The 6,569-nt window shown below is 32.6% G+C and overlaps 2 protein-coding genes across 2 annotated transcripts in view; one reads left to right on the plus strand and one right to left on the minus strand.

Annotated features, from left to right (window-relative positions):
- The window catches only part of LOC135958899 (centrosomal protein of 162 kDa), a 121,399-nt gene that overhangs the window by 61,369 nt on the left and 53,461 nt on the right, over positions 1–6,569 (plus strand). The window lies entirely within an intron of this gene.
- The window catches only part of LOC135958900 (carboxypeptidase B), a 375,293-nt gene that overhangs the window by 56,273 nt on the left and 312,451 nt on the right, over positions 1–6,569 (minus strand). The gene's annotated exons all lie outside the window — the stretch shown is intronic.

The following is a 6,569-nucleotide window of genomic DNA, read 5'->3' on the forward strand; positions in this document are numbered from 1 at the left end:
CTAAATTTAAATGTAGAACTAGCAAGTGACCTTTTCCCATCTTTCTGGCATCATATGGATTCCGAGCCAAAATAACTGCTCATCTTATGAATCAAGCCAATATCGGATACTCTGTTCCAAAGTGAAGCGTATCCCAGAGAGAGCGTTCTGCATCGAACGCTTTGCTTTCACAAAATACAGAGAATTACCTTAGTGCTAAGGATATTTGGCTTTGGTGTTGATTCGTCTGGTTGGCCGGGCTTCACATACGATCTCTTACGCTTCGGTTAATCGTAATGGATCCATTTTTCATCGCATATAATGATTCGGTGCAAAAACGAATTTCTTTTATAGCGTTCAAACATCATTTCAGACATGCAAAATCGTTTTTTTTTTAACAAACACAAACTGCGAACCGTTTTCTTTGTCTGCAGATACACCCAGAGTCTCCGGCGGGAATCGAACCCACAACCCTCAGATTAATAGCCCAGCACACTCTCGACTAATCTATCAGGGCACACCATTTCAATGTATCTCGGCTTCAATTCGTATGGTACCCAATTTCCCTGCTTTTGTATGAATTCTGCTGCTCGCAAACGTTTTGAAATTGCTGCTTGAGTAGCTCCTAAAGATTTTCCAAGCTCTTATTGAGTTTGACAATTTGGCTGCCCAGGCCAGCCAAAAATTTTTCTTCTGAACCGAAGAAACCATCTCTCGCACGTTGAAACCGATAGAACACATTCACCATAAAGTGAGGAAGGATTGGATAAGGACTGGGTAAGACGACTGTAACTTACTTTTTCTTTAGCGGAATGAAACAGACTTTGTTATAAAAACAATAGACGACTAAAAAAGTATTTGCTTTGACTTTTATGTTAAATTCTTATTAGTGTAATTTTCAGTCGTTGCTTACCTCTCAAAAATTAACGTTTTGTTTTATTAAAAAAAACACAATAGTTTACATACGAAAAAACTATACAAAACGTTAAAGAAGGTTATGTAAACTGTTTCTTTGTTTTACACATAACTACTTATGTTAATAAAAATTAATAGCCAGTTTTAAACTGAAATTAGGTATGTGATTAATTTTTATTTCTCTATCTTTTAAGACCAAGATCGTATTTAATAAAATGAAGAAAGGAATAACATATTTACGAAAACACTCTTTACTTAAGTACTTTATATTGTTCTTTAAAGGCTTGGCTAATTTATAACTAAGCATCTTTTATTTACCACATATTTTATTAATAGCCTCCAGTTATTGAGATACTTCTAATATAATGGCTTATTAATTTTGCATTTAAACGTATTTTAATTAGCTAAATATTTTAACATACTGAAATAGTTTGTTGAACTCATAATTAATTATTTGTGTCATCTTATTTCTGTTTAGTTAAGACAATTTCTAGTTTTTTGTTTTTAATTTTTAAAGCTTTGTTGTATTGTGTTAACAATTTGACAGAAATGTGACATGTTGAGCTATAGTTTCATAAAATTTAAAGAAACATTAAATAAAGGTTTAAGTCTGAACTAAGTCAGGGTTAGGAAACTGTTTATTTAAATTGATTAATACTACTTAGCTATTTTTAATTTCATAATTCAAATATTTCCTTTCATTTCTTTACAGGTATGTTAACATTTTATTTCTATTGTAATCTTTTATACAATTTGGGTGAGTAATATAAATAATTTTAAAAAACAATATATCATTCTACTTTCCTCAAATATTATTAATATTTAAACAAACGTACATTGTAGAGTGTAATTTATTAAAAAAATGCCACTATGCATTTCTTAAATGTTAAATGTAATAAAGTAATCGCTTCATCACATCAATTTTTTGAATTCCCAACATGTAGTGAAACATCTAGTAAAGTTCAAGGTCAAAAGACTTTCTTTATATAGACACAGAAACACACAAACAGCATCAATGACTTTTCACAGAGTTTCAACAAAACTTCCAAAATGAAAACAAACAAAACATTGTGGTATTTTACAGTAGAATTTCAATTAAGGCGGAGACATTTCCTAATCAAAACAAGTTAGAATAGTATATTTGCCTGTGCCTACTCTTAGATACCCTAAATATGAGTACATACATTTAATTATATTCAAGATTGCAACCCGTAATGGCAGGGGGGACTCATAGCCACCCGGAACTGAAAATTATTTTTCTTCATTGTGTTGGTACTAGAAAATAGATTATGGGAGGGAAAAAAAGAATAGTGTTTGTCGACATTCGATTTGAACTTTCCTACATTGAAAGTGACTGGAAATATATCTTCGGGAATTTTTTTTCACATACGAACTGTACGGCTAAAGTACAAATTTTCACTGTAGTGTGAATCGAGTTCTTGAAAAAAAATATCAGGCACAAGTTCCCTAATTTTTGCGTTACACATTGTAGTATCGATAGAACAGTGAAACACAACAATAGCAAATCTATAGAGTTGGATAACATACTGTCAACGATAATTACCTTTACGCTCTCCTGTACTCTGTCGAGGAGGAGAGAAAATAGACATTGAAGCACCGACCAGTACATGATAGCTGTATTCCCTTTTCGGTCGGATAATTCCATTCAAATATTGGCCGATTCTATGCTGTAAGTGTTCCATTCGGAAGTTCCAATTTTCTATCACTCTTTCCAGCATTGCTACAGATATCTCATGAATTACTCGAGTAATGTTAGCTTCCAAGTCTTGAATCGTAGCTGGCTTATTGACGAAGACTTTTGGATATAGGCTATTCAGTCGCGTATCATCCTATAATGACACTTAGGCGAATGGTATTGATAATAGTGTATTTAGAAGTTCGCAGTAAAAAAAATTTTTCACAGAACGCTGAACGCAGCCACGGGTGATCTGTGAAAACAACATCTAATAAACGAAAAACTCTAAATCAATCACCCTATATTTACACCAGCTATAAGTACTGATCAAGCTACATGATCTGTGTTGAGTTTGTGTGTCAACATACAACATTGAGTATTGCGAGCGTTGTAATCTCTTTGCACAATCCTATTCAGAGATTTATTGTCACAAGATCTTGATTAAACGAGCCAATCATGTTTTCCCTCATTGCCCCAATCTCCGACACTGAACGTCTATAATTGAATGAATATGAGTGACAAATGTTGTAGTCAGAAAATTTGGAAAAAGAGTAGAAGAAAGTACCGCTAAGTTAATCTTGAACAACTACTCGTATAGTGCGATCTCTCTCTTTATCGAACGCCTTAGAAATCTCTAGAGCCATCACTTTACTTTCGCCAAAACGGTGAATGAAACGACACCATTATTCCAAAAGGAATACCAGTTTGCCTCACGTAGAGTACGCTCTACACAACGTTCACTAAGTAAATTGTTCGACTCCAAATATTTAACAAGATGCTGGTAATTTGTCATTCTTCTTCATGCTCGCACATCGGTTGATCACTTTCCGGAATCAATGTCGAAAATGTAGGAATGTAGGAATTACCTGTGAATAATTCAGTTATAAAGTTAGCCTTATCAAGCGTGTCAGTGAATGTTTAAAATAATCGGAATTGTGAAACTAGCATTATACTTTAGTCTTTTCACGAATGGAAAAAATCCTTGACTATCCCGGCAAGCAGTAAGAACTTTAGCACGAAGGCGTTGCTCGTACTTTGAGACCGAAGACCTCACAGCTTTGCGTAGAGAATTTCAGCAAATTCTGAATGCTTCCTCTCTAAATCTCATTGCAATTTTGCACTCTGATTAAACCAATATTTTTGTCCAAGTCTAAACGAAGATTTCTTTAATGGAATGAAAGTTTTTATACCCAGCATGATTATTTTCTCAACCATTTTCGCCATGGCATTGACGTTATTGTATGGCAAACTTTGTTTCCATTTAAAGTGTCAAGAGAAATCGTTGAACTCCGACCAACAAGCCTTTTCGCCGTGGCATTGACATTATTATATGGGAAACATTGTTTCCAATTGAATGTTGAAAGACCAACGACCCTTTTCGTAGATAAATCTTAAACGTTTCGTAGCTTTCCGTGAAACGTTGCGAAATTCGGAAAGCTTAAGGAGCCGAAAATGGTACAGTGATCCGTATTACCGATTTAAAGGGTGCTGTGACTTAATTGGTTTGATTATTAAGCATGATATGGTATTTGTGGACTGGGTTCGATTCCCAGCCGCTGCCAATCAACAACATCAGTTTATAATAATTATTAGTTTACTAATAACTAGGGTATTCAATTAATCGGGTTTCTGGTTTAATCGGTTAACCGAGCAAATAATTAATCGGGGTTTACATTTATTCGGTTAATGTCTATTTTAAATTTAAATTGAAAATACAACCACGAATTTTGTGCACAAAAACAAAAACATAAAAACAAACAAAACATTAGAATTCAACCAAAAAATAATAGTATGGTATAAATATGGTATTTGAGATCCTTTTTGTATATACATTTAAGTTTTTTTAGGATTTTAGTGAGATCTTCTGAAATAATCTTCTGAATTTAATAAAACTTGACTTAGAAAAAAACGCTGATTGTTGATGTTGGAGAAATCGAAAGCATTATAAAGAATATCCAATATCTTAGTTTTATTTGTTATTTGAAAATCGGCAATTTTAAACCATTCGAACAGTTAACCGTCCAAAATTAATCGGTTAACCAATTAACGGTTAATCGATTGAATACCCCACTAATAACTAATATTTATCACAGCGCCCTCCTTCGGTGGCATTATATTAAAACGCCACCGAAGTAAAATAATTAAATAAAGGTTGTTGGCTTGACTAATGCGCCATCTCACCACCAGAGGCGCTGCAACCTGCACTAATAACAAACATAACGCGCAATTGCAGAGTTGTTAATTAAAAGCTTTTCTCCTCCTTTCACCACTTTTTCTTCTATACTCTATCCCCTTTCCAAAGAAAGTAACACAATTATATATAGGCATATTAATTGCCTGAGTGTTAGTTACTTCTCTTTAAAAAAAATTAAACTTATATCCCTGTACCGCAATTCTGTAACTTTTTATACTTTCCTACCGATGTCGTTAAGTAACGAAAACTATCGGTTGCTTTAACGAATTTAATATTCACTATTTGAAGTTAACGATATCTCTCGGTAATAAATTTTAACGACGAATATAGTTAAAAATATAAATGTCAATATTTTTAAAATTAAAAAATCATAAAAATATTTACTATTTTTTCGTGTTTGCAGATAAATTCGTAGCCGTGTGATCAAATAATCGCATTTATATATAAAAATCAAGCATCAGCTCACCCAAATATGTTCGCGAAACCTACTGAAAACAAAAGAACAAGAGTTTTTTTCTAAAAATAAAAGTAACCCAGTGTAATACATATGTCTATGCCACCACAAGTGATCATTAATTCAGAATTTAGATATGTGTTGTTATAAGGACAGTCGACAAATTCAGATGAATTTCCTTCTTAGAGTACTGTCTTAAAAACGATTTTATAACTTTTATATAAGTTTATAATCGTATCACATCGCCAAAAATGGAAATTGAATATAGGGATAAACATTATATACTCCAGAAATGTGTTAATTATGGATATTATGCCCCAAATAAAAGTTGCTCTTAAAATTCGAATATTATTTTCTAAAATTAATATAATTGGTCAAATCACAACGTATCTTATCATGTCATATTGTCCTAATATTTCACAGTGGTTTGTATTGCTTTTCAAAATAAATATAATTGGTCAATTCACAAGGTTGAGACCTTTATTTAATGTCCTAATATTTCACAGTGGTTTTTATTGCTTTTCAAGCTAAAAAAGTCCTAAAATAATACTACTATGTATGCTATGTTTATTGTGTTATCGTAACCAGCCAGCAGAGACCTGCGCCGAATGCCTAAGAGTCGGTTAAGCCGATCCGCCGAGACGAGATATGTTAGGACATTATTACAATATGACTGATAAGAGACCTTGTGAATTGACCAAATATATGTCCAAATTTATCTTAAAAAGATAATTAAAGCATGTTAATTTTTATATTAAAAACCCAAATCAGTCCGTATCTAACAAACACAAAAAAGTTGACCAACCGTACTTTCAAAAAACAACTTATTTCGAATATTTATGTTACAAAACTAACTCCTAAACAATTATCGTTATGGCTTAACTAGAACATTTTATTTGTCGTTAACCTACCGACAAATTTCGTTATCTACCGACTATTTTTAACGAAAATAATCGGTAAAATTTAATTCGGAATATCTCTTAACGACAAATATTGTTAACCAACGAATTTTGATTACTTAACGACAAAATTTTGTCGTTAAAAAGTTACAGAATTGCGGTACTGAAGACATTATTCTGAAAACTCCTTCTATTTTGATGTTACAAGTTTGAAAGAAATCTGTGCAGTAGTTTTGAAGTTATATTTTAACACATAAGGAGCTGCAGAAAAATTTACAATAACGAACATAGTACCAAAGAATAGTTTTAATGATCTATGGTATAAATACGGACTAGCTGATTCCCCACATTTACCGAGTTAGGATTCTGAATATGAGAAGAGAATGATAAAAATAGCAAAATCTACTTTCTGTAGTAAATGTAACCTTCTAC

Source organism: Calliphora vicina, chromosome 4 (genome assembly GCF_958450345.1).
Source record: "Calliphora vicina chromosome 4, idCalVici1.1, whole genome shotgun sequence".
In the NCBI taxonomy this organism is placed as follows: Eukaryota; Metazoa; Arthropoda; class Insecta; order Diptera; family Calliphoridae; genus Calliphora; species Calliphora vicina.